At 52.0% G+C, this 19,325-nt stretch overlaps 1 protein-coding gene and 1 pseudogene across 2 annotated transcripts in view; one reads left to right on the top strand and one right to left on the bottom strand.

The window, feature by feature from the left end:
• Positions 1 to 19,325, top strand: part of PRKCB (protein kinase C beta) — a 318,005-nt gene that overhangs the window by 23,633 nt on the left and 275,047 nt on the right. The window lies entirely within an intron of this gene.
• LOC136336888 (U5 spliceosomal RNA) lies at positions 4,451 to 4,573 on the bottom strand (annotated as a pseudogene).

The raw sequence follows: 19,325 nt of genomic DNA, 5'->3' as shown, positions 1-19,325 counted from the left end.
CTGTTCTCCGCGGGGGTGAGACTTTCTCTGGAGATGGGGTCATACTTTCCTGTTTTGTTTTGTTTTTTCATAACGTTGAGTAGGTTCAGATTGTTTTCTGGACAGTCTCGGTGCCATGGTGCAGAGACTCCGGAGTCTGTTGTGTGTCTGAGGAGTGTGGACGCTGTTGTCTGGCCGCTTGGATAGTCAGGCGTCTTGCGGGGGGATCAGCTCAGAGGTCAGCTCTGCCTGGCTCAGGAGTCAGCCGGACACTCAGGCAGAGTTGATACGGAATGTGGGGCTCCTCCCTTCCGGCTTTCCCTCCTCCGGGCGCCCCGTCCAGCAGCTGCCGACTGGCCCCTGTCTCCTGGCTCCCTGGGCGGAAGACTTGGGGTTTTGCGTGGGGAGGTTTTCGCTGCTGCTCGGTGCCGGGTGCCGACCGCAGCCCGCTGTCGGGGTCAGCTGCCAAAGGACCGTGCTCTTCTCTCAAGCTTCAGACCACGTCCCCTCTAGAACCTGCCTTCGGTTGTTTACTTGCCCGGGGTCAAGGAAACAACAGCAATTTTGTCCAGAGGTCCACGTGTTCCCCGCAGCGAGCGGCGAGGTTGGGTCCAGTTGGAGTTCGCTTGACCGTCCCCGAAACAAGAGCCTTCTTTCTTTTCTTTCTGACGGACGGGAAGACGGTTGCCCAGAGATGTTAAACCGGTTCCCCCACCTCACCGAGCTTCCGAGGGGTCAGCGCCGGGGCCCACACTCAGGCCGCTGTGCCCGGGGTTCAGACTCACTTCAGGGGACCGGCCCGTGGGTGTGCGCCGCAGAGCGGGCCGCCAGGGCCGGCGCAGTTTCCTTCGGCCTGGGAGAGGCCTGCCCCGGGCGGCCCAGCCGGGCAGTCCCACGGCAGCTGTGGGCCGGGCCGGGCCACTCCCTTTCCCGCCAGGACCCCTGCGCCGGCCCCCTTCAGGGGTTGACATCGCAGGCGGCGTTCCAGGCAGAGTGCTGGGTGGGAGCGGTCAGCACCGACGAGGTGCCTGGTTATTGCGTCTCGGCCAATCACCTTACCAAAGTATTAATAATAAGTCAGCAGTGGTAAGTTGTGGTTAAAAGAGAGGAAGTTCAGGGTTCAGTACCTTTGTTTGCTCTCTGGTTTTTGTTTGTTTGTTTGTTTTTATTTGGAAAATAAAAGCGGAAGTGAGTGCTCTTAATTTTGTATCCTCCTGGATACGAAGTAAAATCTCAGTTAAGCTGAGGGTTGAGACTGAACATTTGTAATAAAAGAGTCTCCCTTTCTCCTTTGTCAGGCCCCCTCCTGCCGTGGAGGGTGTTAGCCTGTGGACAACCCACAGAGCCTCTGAGAAGGGTCCTCGCAAAGCCTCAGGGTGCTGTGCCCTTTGCGTTAGGAACAGGGGGGCGGTCCCCTGCCAGCATCACTGCCAGCTCCCTGTCCCAACCCCTGTCTTCTCTCAGGGGTCGAGCTTGCCCACAGGTACCACGGTTCTTAGCTGAACTCTGGAAGTCTCCCCACCTTCAAGATCAAAAATACTCATCGAGCAGCTACCCTGTGTGTGAGGTGCTGCGGATACAGCGGGGAACACACAAGGGAATCGGCGGCCTCTGTTGGTGGCAGGGAGCGGCCCCTTCCCACCCTCCCTGAGTGCTTACGGCTGGGCTTCACGAGAAAATTGATACAAGACCTGATGGACGGGAGAAGAACCGATTTAACACGTGAGCCCAGGGGAGCATCCATGCCAGCCAGAGAAAGGATGGGCGAGTCAGCGGTTTAGACTTATTTTTAGACGAGGAAACGATCAATTTGTGAAGAATGGAGGGGACAAAGAAATTTAGGTGTGGGTGCTCATTTAGGGAGGCATCTCAGCAAAGTTTGGGCCGGGAGAGCAAATTAGTAAGAAGTAACAAGGTTTGCTTACCCAGGCTTTGGGACCCTGGATTCCTCACGGTGGCGGTCAGGGTGTCTGTGTCAGCCCCCGCTGGAGAAGGAGGGCATCTCTCACCGGGGAGATTTATTTCCGCCATTCAGGGACAGAAGGAGGGTCAAGTAACGCATGCAAAGTAGTAATCAACATGCGCAGGGGTGGGATTCAGCCGGTTTGTACCGGTTCAGCAGAACCGATACCTAATTTTCTGTTGAGTTCTGTGAACTGGTTGTTAAAATGGCCCTTGTCATCAGGGTTCTCTCTCAGCTGGGCGCCCGGGCAGCCGCCCGACGTGGAAATCACAAATTTACATTCCTTGCCCTTTTCATCTGCACGACAGCTTGTTCTAAGCGCCTGTAATAATGTTCATTCTGTCCACAGGTGAAAAGAATTTGATGGAGCTATGCTTGTAATATTTATTTATTCATTTCATTAAACTCATTATATATACCTTGGATGAAATACTACTTTTTTTTTTGTATTTTTCTGAAGTTGGAAACAGGGAGGCAGTCAGACTCCTGCATACACCCGACCAGGATCAACCCGGTGTGCCAACCAGGGGGCGATGCTCTGCCCATCTGGGGCATTGCTCTGTTGCGACCAGAGCCACTCTAGCGCCTGAGGCAGAGGCCACAGAGCCATCCTCAGCACCCGGGCCAACTTTGCTCCAATGGAGCCTTGGCTGCGGGAGGGGAAGAGAGAGACAGAGAGGAAGGAGAGGGGGAGGGGAGGAGAAGCAGATGGGCACTTCTCCTGTGTGCCCTGACCAGGAATTGAACCTGGGACTTCCACACACCAGGCTGATGCTCTACCGCTGAGCCAACTGGCCAGAGTCTGAAATATTACATTTTAATTCCCTTGTGTTTGTTACTTCAGTAAACAAACATATAACGTAAAGAGAAAAAGCGCCAAACACCCAGGGCAGGGGTCGGGAACCTTTTTGGCTGAGAGAGCCGTGAATGCCACATATTTTAAAATGTAATTCCATGAGAGCCATACAATATGTTTAACACTAAATACAAGTAAATGTGTGCGTTTTATGTAAGACCAACACTTTTAAAGTACAATAAGTCTCTGAATTCTTTTTAATAACGTTGTTATGCTGTTGCTAACCAATGATGAATAAAGTACTTCTTACCGTTAATGCGACTTCTGGTGCTGCATGGTTTTGCTGATGGCTTTGTAGTCTGGTTGATATGTGGTGAGGTTAAGCTTGATGCAGGCGTTGAGACTTCCATCCGTTAAACGTGATCGTATGTTGGTCCTAACGTTCTTTAGATGTGAGAAAGACTGCTCACATGCATAGATAGAGCCAAACATTGTCAGTACAGCAATACTCACATGCTGCAGTGTGTGGTATGTGACAGGAAGCGTGTTCCAAGTTTTGACAATCAGCTGGTCTGCGGTTGAAGTTTTTTCATTTCTCCCCACTTGTGTTTGCTCACCAACTCTGCTTGCTGTCGTGCAAGTCTTTCCAGATATTCATTCAGTGACTTGAACTTATTCACCCACATGTCTGAGGCCTTCAGGTCAGCAGCTTGTAGCTCAAAATCTCTGACGGAGACACTGGGGATGTAACTCAGGTCTGTGCTGTCCACTGCACACTTGTGTGGATGGGTGATGAACTTAAAAAGACAAGTGCGCTCATGAAATTCTCCAAAGCGTGCTTTGAATGACTGCAGGAGATTAGATGTGAAGCCCACTAGCTGCTGGGGATCAAGATGTCGAGCAGGGTCACTTGCTGTGCATGCATCTTTAAACTCTCCCAGTTTTTCAAAGTGTAGTAAACAACTTGTTTCAATGTTGGTGATGAAAATTTCCAGCTTGTTTTCAAATGCAAACACTGCTTGTGGAAGAGATAAGACTGTACAACACCTTGCATTTTCATATTGAGCTGGTTCAGATGTTCAGTCATGTCCACGAGATAGTAGAACTTCAGGAGCCACTCAGTGTTAGCTAACTCAGGATGCTTGACGTTTTTCATTTCAAGAAAAGTCCGGATTTCACTCAGACAAGCTGTGAAATGGCTGAGCACCTTCCCTCTTGACAACCAACGCACATTGCTGTGCAGAAGCAGACCAGGATAATTATTCCCAACTTCATCCAACTGGCGATCATTTTTTTCTTTTTTTGTATTTTTCTGAAGCTGGAAATGGGGAGGCAGTCAGACAGACTCCTGCATGCGCCCAACTGGGATCCACCCGGCACACCCACCAGGGGGCGATGCTCTGCCCATCCAGGGCATTGCTCTGTTGTGACCAGAGCCACTCTAGCGTCTGGGGCAGAGGCCAAGGAGCCATCCCCAGCGCCTGGGCCATCTTTTGCTCCAATGGAGCCTCGGCTGCTGGAGGGGAAGAGAGAGACAGAGAGGAAGGAGAGGGGGAGGGGTGGAGAAGCAGATGGGCGCCTCTCCTGTGTGCCCTGGCCGGAAATTGAACCCAGGACTTCCGCATGCCAGGCTGACGCTCTACCACTGAGCCAACCGGCCAGGGCCAACTGGCAATCATTTAAAGCTTGGGCAACAATAAACTTGACCACCCGAATGACCAGTGATATCACTTCACCAAGCTGCTTGCCACACATCTGAGCACAAAGCGCTTCCTCCATGGAAATCTTTAGTAAAAGGCAAAAGATTTATACGATCTGAAGAGAAACCAGAGTATACAAAGCGCTTCCTGATGTAGGATGCAGTGAAAACTTAGGATGGGTCTTTTTTCATGTTCGTGAAGAAGCGCTACGAATCCTCTGTTTTTCCCCACCATGCACGGAGCACCATCAGTACACACCGAAATAAGTTTATCAATCAGTAGATTTCTTCTTTAGCGAACTCAGTGAAAGACTTGTATAAATCCTCTCTCTTGTCTCTTTCATAGGTAAAACATTAAGACTTTCCTCACGTAGTGTGTCACTGACAGCATACCTTGCAATCACGCTGAACTGGGATAAATGGCTTATGTCTGTTGACTCATCCAAAGCGAGAGAAAAGAATGGTGCTGCATTTATGTCCTTCACTTGTGTTGCCTCAGTTTGATTTTCCATCATGATGGTACGATTGTGAACAGTTCTTGCCAACAGAGGCATGTCTTTTATTCGTTTATCTTGTCTTTATCAAAAAGTCGTCAAAAAGTTCATTGGCAACATCAAGCATGAATGTTTTGGCATACTCCCCATCTGTGAATGGCTTTCTGTTTCTCACAATTGCTAAAGCACCAGCAAAGCTAGCCGAATTCCAGTTACCTTGTTGGGTCCAAACACGGAGTTGCTGCTGACCAGCTTGCATTCTGCACAGTAGCTCTTGACATGCTTTCTTCCTGCTGTCTCCCACTGGATATTTCGATGCAAATGTAGTATGGCGTGTGTCGAAGTGCTGCTTTATATTTGACCGTTTCATCGATGCAATTTTATCATTGTGTATTAGACACACTGCAGAACCTGCTCTCTCCACAAAGGTGAATTCCTCTGTCCATTCCTGCTGAAAAGTACGATACTCCTCATCTTTTTTTCTTTTAGCCATCTTCTTCATCAATAGGGTTTCTGCAGTTAGCTAGCTGACTACTTGATTAAAAGGAGGAAAGTTTACTTCCTGACCTCACAATGACCCGTGTACCTTACGCCATTATCCAATAAAAATTTGGTGTTGTCCCGGAGGACAGCAGTGATTGGCTCCAGCCACCCGCAACCATGAACATGAGCGGTAGGAAATGAATGGATTGTAATACATGAGAATGTTTTATATTTTTAACGTTATTTTTTTTATTAAAGATTTGTCTGCGAGCCAGATGCAGCCATCAAAAGAGCCACATCTGGCTTGTGAGCCATAGGTTCCCGACCCCTGACCCAGGGAGTGACAGGCTGTCATTGGAAGTATCTTAAATCACAGTTTTATTGTTTATTGTCAGGTATTATTTGATTATTTTTCATTAATAACTTAAAACTCTAACAATCTAGTGTTGTGTACCTCTTTTATTGTTCTTTAAGTATTAAATGCATGAAATAATGAACTACCTCTTGGTATTTTGTTTTTTTATACTTAAAACGGTCATTAGGGCAGAGAACTGGTGGTTAAATTATTTGAATCCCAGCACTGACCACGCCATTGTCGGGCGCCTGCCCAGCGACACACCTCGGGCGACTTGCATTCCCGTGGAAGGCAGACAAACAAGTGAAGGGGGTAAGAACAGAGACCTGTATAGACTGTGATAAGTCCTGGAAATGAGAAAGGCCCTACAGATCACTGACACGGAAACCTGTGTTTTGGGGTGTCGTGCTGCCACAGAAAACACAAGGTTAGCTGCTTCTCCATTCTGCCACCCTAGTGGCCACAGGCTCTTTCTCAGCGCGAAGGCTTCTGCCGGCTCTTCATGCAAGAAACCGGATGGGTCAGAAGGGGCTCTTCTCGGGCTGGTCACCGCGCTTCACGTGGCCAGTTCCTCCCCTCCCTCCCTGTGGATGTAGCTCTTGCCTTTTCTTTTTCTTTCTTTTCTTTTTTTTTTTGTATTTTTCTGAAGCCAGAAACAAGGAGGCAGTCAGACAGACTCTCGCATGCGCCCAACCGGGATCCACCAGCATGCCCACCAGGGGGTGATGCTCTGCCCCTCTGGGGCATTGAACTGTTGCCACCAGAGCCATTCTAGCGCCTGAGGCAGAGGCCACAGAGCCATCCTCAGTGCCCGGGCCAACTCTGCTCCAATGGAGCCTTGGCTGCGGGAGGGGAAGAGAGAGACAGAGAGGAAGGAGAGGAGGAGGGGTGGAGAAGCAGATGGGCGCTTCTCCTGTGTGCCCTGGCCGGGAATCGAACCTGGGACTTCCACATGCCAGGCCGACGCTCTACCACTGAGCCAACTGGCCAGGGTGCTCTTGCCTTTTCAACGAGGCAGAGGTCCTGCGCCTCTGGCTGGAGGGAGCCGAGGGAAGGTTCTGGAAAGGTCGATTTATGCCCAGATTACGAACGACTCTGGGTGCCGTGCCAAAGACTGCTTTTTTAGACTCAATCTTCACTCTCCGCCCAAATCTCTCTGAGTTCGGACCCCTACCAAGTTCTCAGGATTCGGGTTGAGTCCAACTCCCCTGGCTCCTCACCCCGAAGGCATCCACCCTTCCGGCCGCACCTACCCCGTAAATCAAGGAGGAGAGATCATCAGTCCTGAACCTGGTTGATGGGAAGGACTTGCCTTACAAATGTCAGTCATCCCCGCTGGGTGACAGGATTCAAGCCTGTGGGGTTTGGGCTGTTAGAATGGCAAAGAGCCAGGCTTGCTGTGCGTGGGTGGCTTCCTGGTTCTTCCCGAGTGGAAGAATCTTCAGGGAGACGTCTCGGTCATGCAGGAACACTTACGGCCATGTTGTCCTCACAAGTACACCTTCGCTGACCCGCCTGGGATGATGGATGCAGGGAGGTTGACCTGCTGTGTTTAAAAAAAAAAAAAAAAAATTCTCAGGAAATGCATAAGCACAGCCTCATGAAGATAGACGAAATATCCTGGGTAGGTGAAAGACCTCTTTGGCCCTTTTGACGTCCAAATCTAGGTCCCCTTTTCCTTCCCAGAGGTCACTGTTGGCGCCTCTCTTAGGAACTTTTGCTGTGTTCGTATTTGTATCTCTGTGTGGTCCAGGCTGCGTCTGTGTGTCTTGCCCAGCGGTGTCCCGCGGCTGACACGGTCCGGCAGCTTGTCCTGCCCTGTTGACAGGTGTCTTGAAGAGCAAAGGTGTTAGCTTTTCACTGCTCTGGAGCATTCTGCACACTGAACTTCCTCCAACTACTGTGGGGCCAGAGGGACGGATTTCCCCTGTTCTACCATGTTTCCCTGGAAATAAGACAGTGTCTTATATTAATTTTTGCTCCTAAAGACGCACCAGGTCTGATTTTTCAGGGGATGTCTTATTTTTCCATGAGCAAGAATTCACATAGATTGTTGAACAAAAAAAAAAATCAACATGGATTCCTATACCGCAGTCCTGTCATCACAGACATCAGCCTAACCAGCCAAACTCTGAATCCCATCAAGAATTTTTTGTGACTCTATTTCCGTGTACAACAATGTATCCTGTTTCCTCGAAAAGAAGACAGTGTCTTATATTAATTTTTGCTCCTAAAGATGTGCTAGGTCTGATTTTCAGAGGAGGCCTTCTATTTCTTAGCTTGAAAAAAATTGCACAAGGTCTTATTTTGGGGAAGATGTCTTATTTTCGGGAAAACAGGGTATCCTAATCAGAGTAACCTAAGACACATGACCAGGTGGAAAAACATGTAATATCATCGATATGGGGGCTCCTTAGGAAGATGGGGACCCACAGGCAGCCAGGCAACTCGGTGGGGGGCTTGTCTGTCATTGTCAGTGAAGAAGGGGGCAGGTCTGGGACTTCCAAAGACGAGCAGGACAGTCCCGTGGGGGTGGTGCCAATGGAAGCAAGGTCCCGACCTATAAGACCTTTTTATGACTTTATTTGAGCCAAACTGTCAACAGTTGCCAGGAAAGAAAGTCTGACTCTAAGCGAACTGAGAAAGTGGGGGTTTCGTTACTTATTTTATACATCAGAATCCGAGGGGGAAAGGGGAAGACGTAGGGAGTTAGGTGAAATGGATTGGTGACAGATTAGGGAGACGGGAGAAAGCAGAGAGGGGAAGTCTTTGGGGTTGGCTACAAAGTAAAAATGTGTACACTGAAAGTTCTTTTCTATAAACAGGTGTAAAATGGTTAACAGTTAGCGGTTAACAGGATAACAGTAACAGTGAAGGGATTTGTTGGTTCCCGCTGTGGTGGGATGCCTGCTCTGAGGGGTGGGGGGTGGGGCAGGAAAAGATCACCTGCCTGTTATCAGGTACATTCTTGTAGATGCAAAAGAAACCAGGCAGGCTAGATCAGTGGTCCTCAAACTTTTTGAAGTTGGGGCGCTTTTAAAATCCTACAAATAATTGTAGGCACACTATGTACAAATTTCTGAGAAATATGTTATAATAATTAAGTCAGATATTCAAGAAAAAAATATTAAGTCCAAGCATGCTTTTATGGTAATTAAAATAAATATGACAAATTTATTCTGACATTAAAAAACATTTTTATGTTACCTTTTTTGAGTTCTGCATTTTAGAATTCATAAAATGAGGGGTTAAAAATAAAAAAACGACAAAAAAGTTATCTCTTTATATATATAGATACATTCTTAGTAAGATTTAGTAAATTCAGCAGGTCCCAGTGCGAATGTGTTAAGTTTCTTTATTCTTGTGTTTATGAGAAACATGAGCCTGATGTGTCCTAGCGATTTCTTCAATGTTTGGGCATCTATTTGAAAGGCAAACTCCCATTTCCTCGTCAATACATTGAAGAATTCCTCTCTTTTTACTCTTAATTGTGTTGAGTGCAGAAAACCCCCACCATACATATCATCTTAACTTTACACCAAACACAGGATAGAAGAAACTTGCCTCCAGTCTTTCTGGGGAACATGGGGGGTGGTGTAAACAATCCAGCACCACAGCTTAACAGCCTTTTGCAACCTAATCAGGCAAGTGAGGTGGGGGTTGGGCAGACTGTCAGCTTACAGACAATTCCCCACACCTCTGTCCCCCAAAAATCTAAACTCCAAAAACCCTGTTGGTTTTTTGGTCCCCAACAGACACATATTTCTCTGGAATACCATAGTGTGCACCTGGAAATCTTCTCGGGCGCACACTTTTGAGAACCACTGGGCTAGATTAGGGTCAGCACTGACCTCTGTGAGAGACAGCTACCTGCCCAGGACATGACCACCCACCATGAACTGCTGTTAGTTAGAAAGTTTTAATTCCAGACCACCCTGTGTGGTCACTTTAGGTCTCTGAGTCTGCAAGGCCATGGCGCAGGCCTCCGCTGAGCTCGTCAGGGTCAGCACGGGGCCCCTTTCCCGTCCACAGCGGAGAAGCAGATGCCTGTCACACCGTGCAGACAGTGGGACATAGGGGGGACCTTGGTCTCCCAGCCTGGCTGGTTCCTGACCCGTATTCTTTGTAGATTTCTCCGGTGACAGTGCTTGTCCCGGACCAGGCCCTGGATCTGTGTTCTTTGAGGTGGTGACGGCTCTCCCGGAACCTTCTGGGCTCGGCGGTAGCCACAGATTGGTAGCCACAGGCCAGGGCGGCGCCTGTCGGGGACACGTGCTCCTCAGCAGCACACCGGCGTTCCCCTGTTGAGCATTTAGAGCAGGGGTCCCCAAACTTTTTACACAGAGGGCCAGTTCACTGTCCCTCAGACCGTTGGAGGGCCGCCACATACAGTGCTCCTCTCACTGACCACCAATGAAAGAGGTGCCCCTTCCGGAAGTGCGGTGGGGGCCGGATAAATGGCCTCAGGGAGCTGCATGCAGCCCCGCGGGCCATAGTTTGGGGACGCCTGATAGAGTCTTGTTTTGGGGGTGGTTATTGCAAACGGGACTTCGGTAAGCGTCCTATGCACGTCTCACCCACAGGCAAGTACTTCTCTCCTTACAGAGGAAAAGAAGGCTTGGCCGTAGACCGTGCAGGCTTCACATGTTAGTCGATGTGGTCCAGGTTCTGCAGAGTGACTGGACCGGTGTCCCCTGGTTTTGTTTCACTGTGTCCTCCCTACGTCATGATAGGGATGAAAATGACATTTCATCTTAATAGGCTTTTTTTTTTTTTTTTTTTTAAGTAAGAGGAGGGGAGGTAGAGAGACAAACTCCCGTATGCACCTTGACTGGATCCACTCGGCAAACCCCGTCTGGGGCTGATGGTCCAGTACCGAGCTATTTTTAGTGCCTGGGGCTGATGTGCTTGGATCAACCGAGTTATCCTCAGCACCCGGGGCTGAGGCTCGAACTAATCAAGCCACTGGTTGCAGAAGGAGAAGAAGGAGAGAAGGGGGTGGGAGAGGGGGAGGGAAGCAGATGGTTGCTTCTCTTCTGTGCCCTGATCGGGGATCGAACCCAGGACATCCATATGCTGGGCTGGCGCTCTATCCACTGAACCACCAGCCAGGGCCCCGGGACACAATCTGTTCCATTTGGGTGAACTCTGAAAGCTGAATCAAACTTAGAAATAAACCCAGCTGCTGTAAATCCCAGGGAGGCCGTTACCTGCAACCTTCCACTGTTACTCTGACACTTCCATTTGGCGTCTCGAGAGAGGACTTTGTTTAATTATTCATGTCTTTCCCAAGTAATTGGTGACATGTCCTCCAGCAAGGAGATGGAACAAGCTTTGTTGCTAAAAACATCCACCGGACATAAAACAAGGGGACCCAGCTCCAAAGGGTCACGGATGGAGATCCTCTCCTGGGGGGGGGCGATCCGTTTGGCGGGGTCTCCTTGGATACTGTCGCCAGCCTTCCGATACCGTGGTCCACATCCGCCCATCGCTTGCAGAAACGACCTCTGCACTTTTTATTTGATGCTTTAAAAGGCATCGAAAATCCATTTTGGATAGAGAGAGGCAGGTCAGGGCACCACTGTGGGATTCCCGGGGAGCCTTGCCCTGCCCCAGTGGCAGGAGGGGAAAGAGAAGTGGAACTCCGACTTACACCGCTGGTATAAGCAAGGACTCCCCCGTAGGGGATGAACACCTCGACTCTGGGACGTGTACCCGCATAAACAAGAGTTTCTGGACTGAACTGTTTATTGGGGCCAGGCACAGTCCTAAGTCGTCCCTGGGAATTATCTCGTTTAACCTCCACAGTAACCTAGGACGTGAAGTCATTGATTGTCCCTATTTTATTGATAAACTGAAGCACAGTTATTTAAGCTGCTGAGCCCTGGTTCACATTCCAAAATGTCGGCTCTTCCTCACATGGATGTCTACGATGTCGGTTCATTGGACCATTCCCTTCCATTTTCTCTTTAGGCCTAGAACAGGGCATTTCCATCATGTGGTGACGTAAGCATCCTAGAGGGGACGGTGGCTGATTTGAGAGGGGAGTACAGCACCCATCTCCCGTGAAGAGGCCCATTTACGGGTGTGTGTTTTTGGGCTGGTTACAGATCTTGGACCAGATGTTTGACTACGACTGGTCTACCAAGATATCTCTGTGTTTGGGCTTGGGCTGCCCTGAGTGACTCTCAGAAGAAGATGCCACACTCGTATTTACTGAGCTGGACTCTGGAGCAGGTATTCTCATTTCACAGACCGAGAGAGAGAGAAGAGGGACGACGTGCCCAAGGTCACTGTGGTGGATTAGATTAGGTTATTGACGCAGTGATTTGCTCTCTCCCTGTAAGTGGATCACGCATCCCTGTTCACTGCTCTGTGGCCTAGAGTGTCTGCTTACAGGGGGATGTACTTTCACACCTATGGAGGTGGAGCGTGGCCACGTGACTGACGCACACTGGCCCTGACGTGATGCTCTGGGCACCTAAGTGTATCTAAGCAGAGGCTTTGCGCACTGTGGACTGGCTGTTGCTCTCCCGGCCCCTGCCCCCTCTGCCAAAAGACCAAGCGAGAGCTGTTTTCTTGGCTTCTGGATAGAAAAGACACAGGAGCAGAGCCGCAGAATAAGAACACTGTTACTTCTGTTGCGTTCTACCGGCCAGAAACAAGTCACAGGCCGTCCCAGATTCACGAAGTGGCCGCGGGTGGTGTGGGGTGGGGGGTGGGGGGACACAGGCCCTGCCTCTGGAGGAGGGGGCCGGAGGGCCTGTTGCAGCGGGTGTGGACACAGGTGGGCAAGAAGAAGTGGCCGTTTTCAAAGCCCAGCACCCTGACTTCTTCCATAGCCTCTGGGTTACCCCGAGGCCAGGGACTGATGCGGGGAGGCCTCTCTTCCCACACGCCGGGCACGCTGAGGGGCCGCACAGGCGTCGTGGGGCGGATGGGCTCTCCGGCCCCGGGCCCTCTTTCTGTTCTCCGCACTCACTGAGCTTGCTGCCACCTCAGGGCCCCTCTTTGACGCTCCCGTAGGGTCGTCACCCCTTCTTGTCATTCTGTCCCCGCCCGGGAGGCACCTCTGAGAATCCCTTCTCCGACTGCCCCGCCGAGTACTTTCAACACTCTCATCCCGTCCACTCTGTGTTTCTTTCACGGCCTCCGTGGCTGCGGCCGCCCGCCGCCCCTCACCCTTTCTGCCACTCCCCACGGCTTCGGTTCCGGGGGCTCAGCCGCTGTTTGAACACAGGAGACAGGAGATATCAGGAGTCGACCATTCACACGTGTGGGATTGCGCGTCCTGCCGCGCCGCGCGCCGTCCTCGCTCTAGTCCGTTCCTCCCGTCCCGTCACTTAGTAGGCAGCTCGGTGAGACCCCCGGTGGCGTGACCACAGTACTTGTGTCTGGGTCCCCTGGGGGGAGCGCACGGCTAGGTCACAACGCCATCCTTCTCTCCCTCCGTCCCCTCACGCGGGCACCGTGTCATCCCGCATGGCCAAGAAGGAGGCTGAGAACGGCCCAGTGAGATGTTTTCAAGAGCGAGAAGGACCACACATTCAACGTTCCTTACCGTCTGTTGCTCCGACGGTTCTAGGGTATCACTCATTATTGGGGTTGGTTTCTTACCGTGCCTAATTTATAAATTCGGCTTCATCCCAGGTGTGCCTGCCCAGGGAAAAGCGGTGCAGAGAGGGTCCGCGCTGTCTCGGTTTCAAGCTGCTGCGTGGAGCGTGACTCCCACAGACAAGGAGTCCGCCGTGTGGGAAATGGTCGGTGCGTCGCCCTCTTCGGGAAGCTGAGCTTCTGGGAGAGCAGAGTCCTTGCCCGTCGTATTCTCTGCTCTTTCCCCGGCACCTGGCACGGTGGCTGGCACACTGTGGGTGCTCAAGACTGATTAGTCCAGGGGACGCTACACCCGCATCCGCGTGGCTTCCCCGTGGCGCTTCCCCGGTGCCTGCGGCCACCTGCGCCGCAGGAGCTGGGCCTCCACCGGCCAGCGTAGCAGGAGGGACCCGCGGGACTCCCTCCAGGTGGCCGCTTTCCCGCAAGTCCGCGGGCCCCGCCCCTCTGTGTCTCAGGCCGGGCTCTTTGGTCACAGGGATGGAAATTAGCTCAGGCAGACTTCAGCCAGGAGGCGGACCAGCCCCTGGTAGAATGAGCGGCCCCTGGCGCTGTGCTGTTTGGATTCAGATGTTTGGCTCTGCCATTTCCTACCTGGGCAGCCTTTGTGAACTTCCTTAACCATCTCTGCTCCAGTCCCCACCCCCACCCCGCAAAGAGGGGCGGGGGCTGACCTGGGACCTCCCTCGGAGGGTCTGCGGGAGAGGGAAACAGTCTCCTCCCCGTGACGCGTGCGTACGGCTGTGTGGGCGGGAGCGTCTCGGAGCCGCCATTCGCCATTCGTGGAGCTGGAGGTGCCGTGTGCGTTTGAAGGGCACGGGGGCGACTGGGCAGGCCGGACAACCGTCGGGGGCCGGGGCAGCTGGGCCCTCTCAGTTGCTCCTTGTCTCCGGGTGTGGGTTCCTTTGTGCCAACGTGTCCAACGGCTCTTCTTTCTCGGTCCTTCCAGCCGACCCTGGCGCTGGATGAACCACGCGCAGTCGGGCTGTTGTCACGCTTTCCCCGCCAGGACAGGTAGCTTCTCCCGTGTCTGATGTCAAGTTTCTGGGACATCTGATTGCCCCTCCTTGGGTCTGGTGCCCACCCCCGAGCCTTCAGCGGCGGTGTGGGGGTATGGACACAGAAGACACTAGAGCTGGGGGTCCCGCCCCTCTGGGGGGTCAGAGAATTTTGCCAGGGATGGGCAGAGACACCCCAAAAGATGTTATTGAGGGACAGCCGCTGTCAGCCTGTCTGCTGGCGAGGCTCTCTAGGCTCTCAGACCTACACGCCCACTCAGCCACACCCAGATTGTTATTTGCCGACCCTCGCCAGCGCACGTGCCTCTCTCATTACGGTGGATTCCCACCGTCCGCCTCTGCGAGTCACTTGGTCACTTCCTGATCTTATGTTTGGCTGTCACGAATGTGGAAACTTTCCAGGATCTCTGGATTTCTAGGTTGGGACGGGAAAACTGCTCTCCTGGGCTCCTAACAAGTACACACCGACAGCCACACGTACTCATCCCGTGTTTACCAAAATAGCGTCCGGCTAAGCGTTTCATTCTGCAGCCTTCTGATGTCACCAGCAAGTGTCTGTCTTTCCACGTAAGGATGGACTGACTTGGAAAACAGTTTGACAGCATAGAGTTCCGCCGTCTGCTTGAACTAAAAGTTCCTGAGCCTGCCCTCAGTTCCCCAGCTTGTCCGTGCACCTTTATAAACAGTGGATCTGACCACCCGGCCCCACGCCGGCTGCCGTCCACCTGTCGCCTGAGACAAAGCATCGTGTCTCACGTTCTGGGTGGCAGGTCACAGATTCAGCTTCCTGTAGGAGCCAGGAAGCAGCCTCAATAGAAGAAATACCAGTCTATTAACCCGTAAGAGTTCTCTTCATTTATACAGAGACGTGCATCATTTTTTTGAAACATACTTTTTTTGTTTTGTTTTGTTTTCAATACGGCTTTTCTGAGGGATATGGGTGCAGAAGAGTGTATGTGTTTTTTTTTTTTTTTAATTTTATTTATTTATTTATTTTTTACAGGGACAGAGAGTCAGAGAGAGGGACAGACAGGAACAGAGAGAGAGATGAGAAGCATCAATCATCAGTTTTTCGTTGTGGGACTTTAGTTATTCATTGGTTGCTTTCTCATATGTGCCTTTACTGTTGGCCTTCAGCAGACCAAATAACCCCTTGCTTGAGCCAGCGACCTTGGGTCCAAGCTGGTGAGCTTTTTGCTAAGCCAGATGAGCCCGTGCTCAAGCTGGCGACCTCGGAGTTTCGACCCTGGGTCCTCCGCATCCCAGTCCGACGCTCTATCCACTGCGCCACCGCCTGGTCAGGCGAGTGTATGTGTTCTCTTAGGTGTCCCGTAAGGAAATGAATAGTCCGCGTATGAGGAGAGTGGGCAGCTGACAGTGTTGGCGATGGGGCACAACAGGGAGTGGTGGGGACTGTGGCGACACCAGAGGGAGCATGTCCCACCTTCAAGGGGTGGGGGGTGGCCGCTTCTCCGCTCAAGCCAGTGGTTGCCAATGAGGCCACACAGGTCTAGTCATGTTGCCAGAATCTCTTCATTTTTTTAAAATTTGAGAGCGAGAAATAGGAAATCAGAATATTGATAAGAAATTTTCTAATTTCAGAGTATTGGTAATTTATTTATTTATTTTAAAACTAAAACAAAACAAAAAACAACCTGTGGGCCAAACAAGACAGGGGCGGCCAATTTGCAATCACCGATGAGATAGAGGGTAGATTTCAGTTAGTCTGACTAAAATCCTTGAGCTACTTTGCGGCAGCTCCCTCCCTCCCACTGCCGGCTCCCTGGGCTGCCTGCCTGATGAGATCCTGAAGTGTTTCCTAACCACTTCCCCGGAGAACCTGGTCCCCTAAGTCGCGCTCCTGGACCCGTTAAATTCGGTTTCTGGACGTGATGGTTGCTGGTGTTACATAGTCTCTGCCGGGCATGTTTGAGACCCTCCTTCTGCCTCCTGGCGTGGTCCCTGCCTTTCTCAGCTGTGAGCTGTTTCCCCACGGGGCCCCTTTGATCCTTTCTACAAGTCTCACGATGAAGATACACTAAGAGAGACAGGGCCGAGGACGAAGTGGGAGGGTGCCCCTTGAGCGGAGCTCCCCTGGGGATGTCCCAGGACGGACTCTCGCCCTCGACGCGTTTCTGTTTCGACTGGGAAGAGTTAAAATGTTAAACGTATTTAATAACCCGTATGGAAACGTCGGCCTTCACCACCCTCTACCTGGATCGAGGTGGCTTTTGAAAGGTCGTGGTCGCTGGCCGCCCAGGTTCGGCGTTGGGTCAGGCGCCCGGGCTAGACCCGAGGACAGCGGCTGGCGCTTTGGGGAGGGGTCGTTCCTCCGGTCTCTCCGCGGGCCTCGTTTCCGTGGCCAGCCTGGCTCTGGAGGGAGTGTCTGCTGGGAGTGCTTCCACAGGGCTCTCTCATCAGGTTGACGTGGATTCATGGATTCACCCATTCCTGCACGCCACAGTGTTCCGAGCCCCTGTCCGGGCCGGGCACGATGCCAGGTGCGGGAGATACTGCCCAAACTCCTGCTGTTCCTTCACTCGTGGGCTGCACTCCCTGCGGGGGGTGGGGGAGAAGGTGGACGTGAGACCACCGTGCAGATCGTTGTACTTAGGGGGCCACAGCGGCAGACCCTCCTGTAGGCCCGCTTGGTACCCAGCTGCACGTGAGAAGACTGACCGCCTTTTTCCGACTCTCTCAAGAGACCCTCGCGAGCGCAGCGAGGGAAGCCTTGCCCACACCGAGAAGGGCGGTCCATATCACACTTCCCTCGTCCACCCGGTTAGCAACCGTCCAAACACCACACAGAGCAGAACTCACACGGAAGGAAATGGGGCGAGCTGGCTGCGGCTCACGCCTGATGCCGGCTCTCTCGTCTGCAGAATCCACTGTTTCTTTCCCTTTTTTGAAAAACAGAATGGCCTGACCCGTGGTGGCGCAGTGGATCAAGCGTCAACCTAGAACGCTGAGGTTGCTGGTTGGAAACCCTGGGCTTGCCTGGTCAAGGCACTCATGGAAGTTGATGCTTCCTGCTCCTCCCCCTTCTCTCTCTCTCTCTCTCTCTCTCTCTCTCTCTCTCTCTCTCCTCTTTAAAACGAATAAATAAAATCTTTAAAAAAATCTTAGGAAAAAACCCCCACAGAATGACGTCGTGTACCTCTTAGTGGTTTTCTGGTTCTCCAGGGTTTTTCCGGGGTCCTTGTAGCGGGTTGGTGATTTTAATCTGTGAATGCCATCAATGCCATCAAACCTCATTTTCCAAGCATTTATCTGGGCCGCTCCTTTGTCCCGTCCCACTGAAGTCGAGAATGCTGCTTGGTCTGTGGGTGGCCACAGGTCTCTTATCTTTCCTCTCGGCCTTCAGAGGCAAACTTTCTACAGAGGGTGACGGAGAGTGCCTCCCTCCGTAGCGCTGCGCGCTGTCAGAGCACTGGGCTGAGTGCCTTCGTGGTATCGGCTCCTCTAAGACCGACAGGCCTGTGCGGTCCAGTCGGTTCCGTTAGTTGTCCTGGTTCTGTGAAGTCACTGCAAAGACTGAGTGAGTGGACGCTCACCCTTTGGCTCCCAGGGGACGTGCCTCGTGAGGTTTCTGCCAGCCTCCGGCCAGGGCATCTTTGTTAATAGATACGTGTATTTCTGTTTTAAGACATTTAACGAGTATCTTTTGTTGACTTAACATGGAACCCATGGTCAGCGCACTGGGACTTGTGCCTGGAGGAAGCTTATCTAATACCCGTACCTTTCTTGCCCTATGTAATACGCCCTGGGGCGGGGCGGGGGCAGCATTTTACCCTGCTGAGTTTCCAATAAAAAGCACAAAAACTGAACAACAACCAACCCCCCCCCCCAATATCCCCCACAAAGAAGGCTTGTTTACAACCCGCACACAGAAAACCAGGCGGATCATCGTACGGTCCAACCTCAGCGGGAAACGTGTGTGTGTCAGGTGACTCAGATTTTCTGCTCTGCACGTGTCCAACGCTCACAAAAGGACCACGAGTATTGATTTGGGGGTTAAATGGGGGGTTAAGTTTTAGCAAGTCAGCGTATTTGCCAAAACAAAATCTGTGAGTGATGAGATTTAATGCTGTTAATCTCTCTCTCCCAGCCAGGGGAGGGAGGCGTAGAGAGAGGTTAGCTAGCTTTCCCGGGTCCTGCAGCTGGGGAAGAAGGGGGAGGAGGTCTGGCTGGTCACCCCCGCTGCGGGCTCTGTCCGTAAGAGGCAGTGTGGCCCAGTGGTGTGCACGCAGCACAGCATGGCCCCTGCTGAGGGCTGGTGTGCACCCCGCAGGGTGTGTAGAGAACACTGAGGGCCACGGGCTGTAGTAGTGGGGGTCGTGGGGGTGGGGTGGAGGAGGGGGTTCCCCCCAGTGAGCTCGGGCTGTGTCCAGAGCCTGGGCCGAGGTGCAGGGACAGGAGACCCTGAGGTTCTCCACGGAACTTCCTTCTGGGGATCATCCCTCGCACACAGATGTCAGCGTCCTTGAGGAAACGCTTGTCTGTGGCTCTCTGGATTTCTCAGAGAGAACTGCAGAGTGGATCAGAGCATAGGCTGGAGTCCTGGCCCTGCTGGTCATTAATAATAATAATAATAATAGCAACAGTTCTTCTTTTTCTTCTCCTTCTTCCTTTTCCTCTTCTTCCTCCTCCTCTTCTTCCTCCTCTTCCTCTTCCCTTCCTTCTTTCTTCTTCTTCGTTTTTAAGATTTTATTTGTTGATTTTAGAGAGAGAGAGAGAGAGAGAGAACGAGAGAAAGGGGGAGGAGCAGGAAACATCAGCTCCTAGTTGCTTCTCCAATGTGCCTTGTCCGGGCAAGCCCCCCGGGGCTCTCAAACCGGCCACCCCAGCATTCCAGGTCAAGGCTTTATATTCCCTGCGCCACTGCAGGTCAGGCCTGCTGTTCATCAGTTCTGTGACCTTGGGCGA

This window comes from Saccopteryx bilineata, chromosome 4, assembly GCF_036850765.1.
Source record: "Saccopteryx bilineata isolate mSacBil1 chromosome 4, mSacBil1_pri_phased_curated, whole genome shotgun sequence".
NCBI classification, from domain to species: Eukaryota; Metazoa; Chordata; class Mammalia; order Chiroptera; family Emballonuridae; genus Saccopteryx; species Saccopteryx bilineata.
The sequence above is the reverse complement of the archived record's forward strand: the minus strand, read 5'-3'. Positions and strand labels throughout refer to the sequence as shown.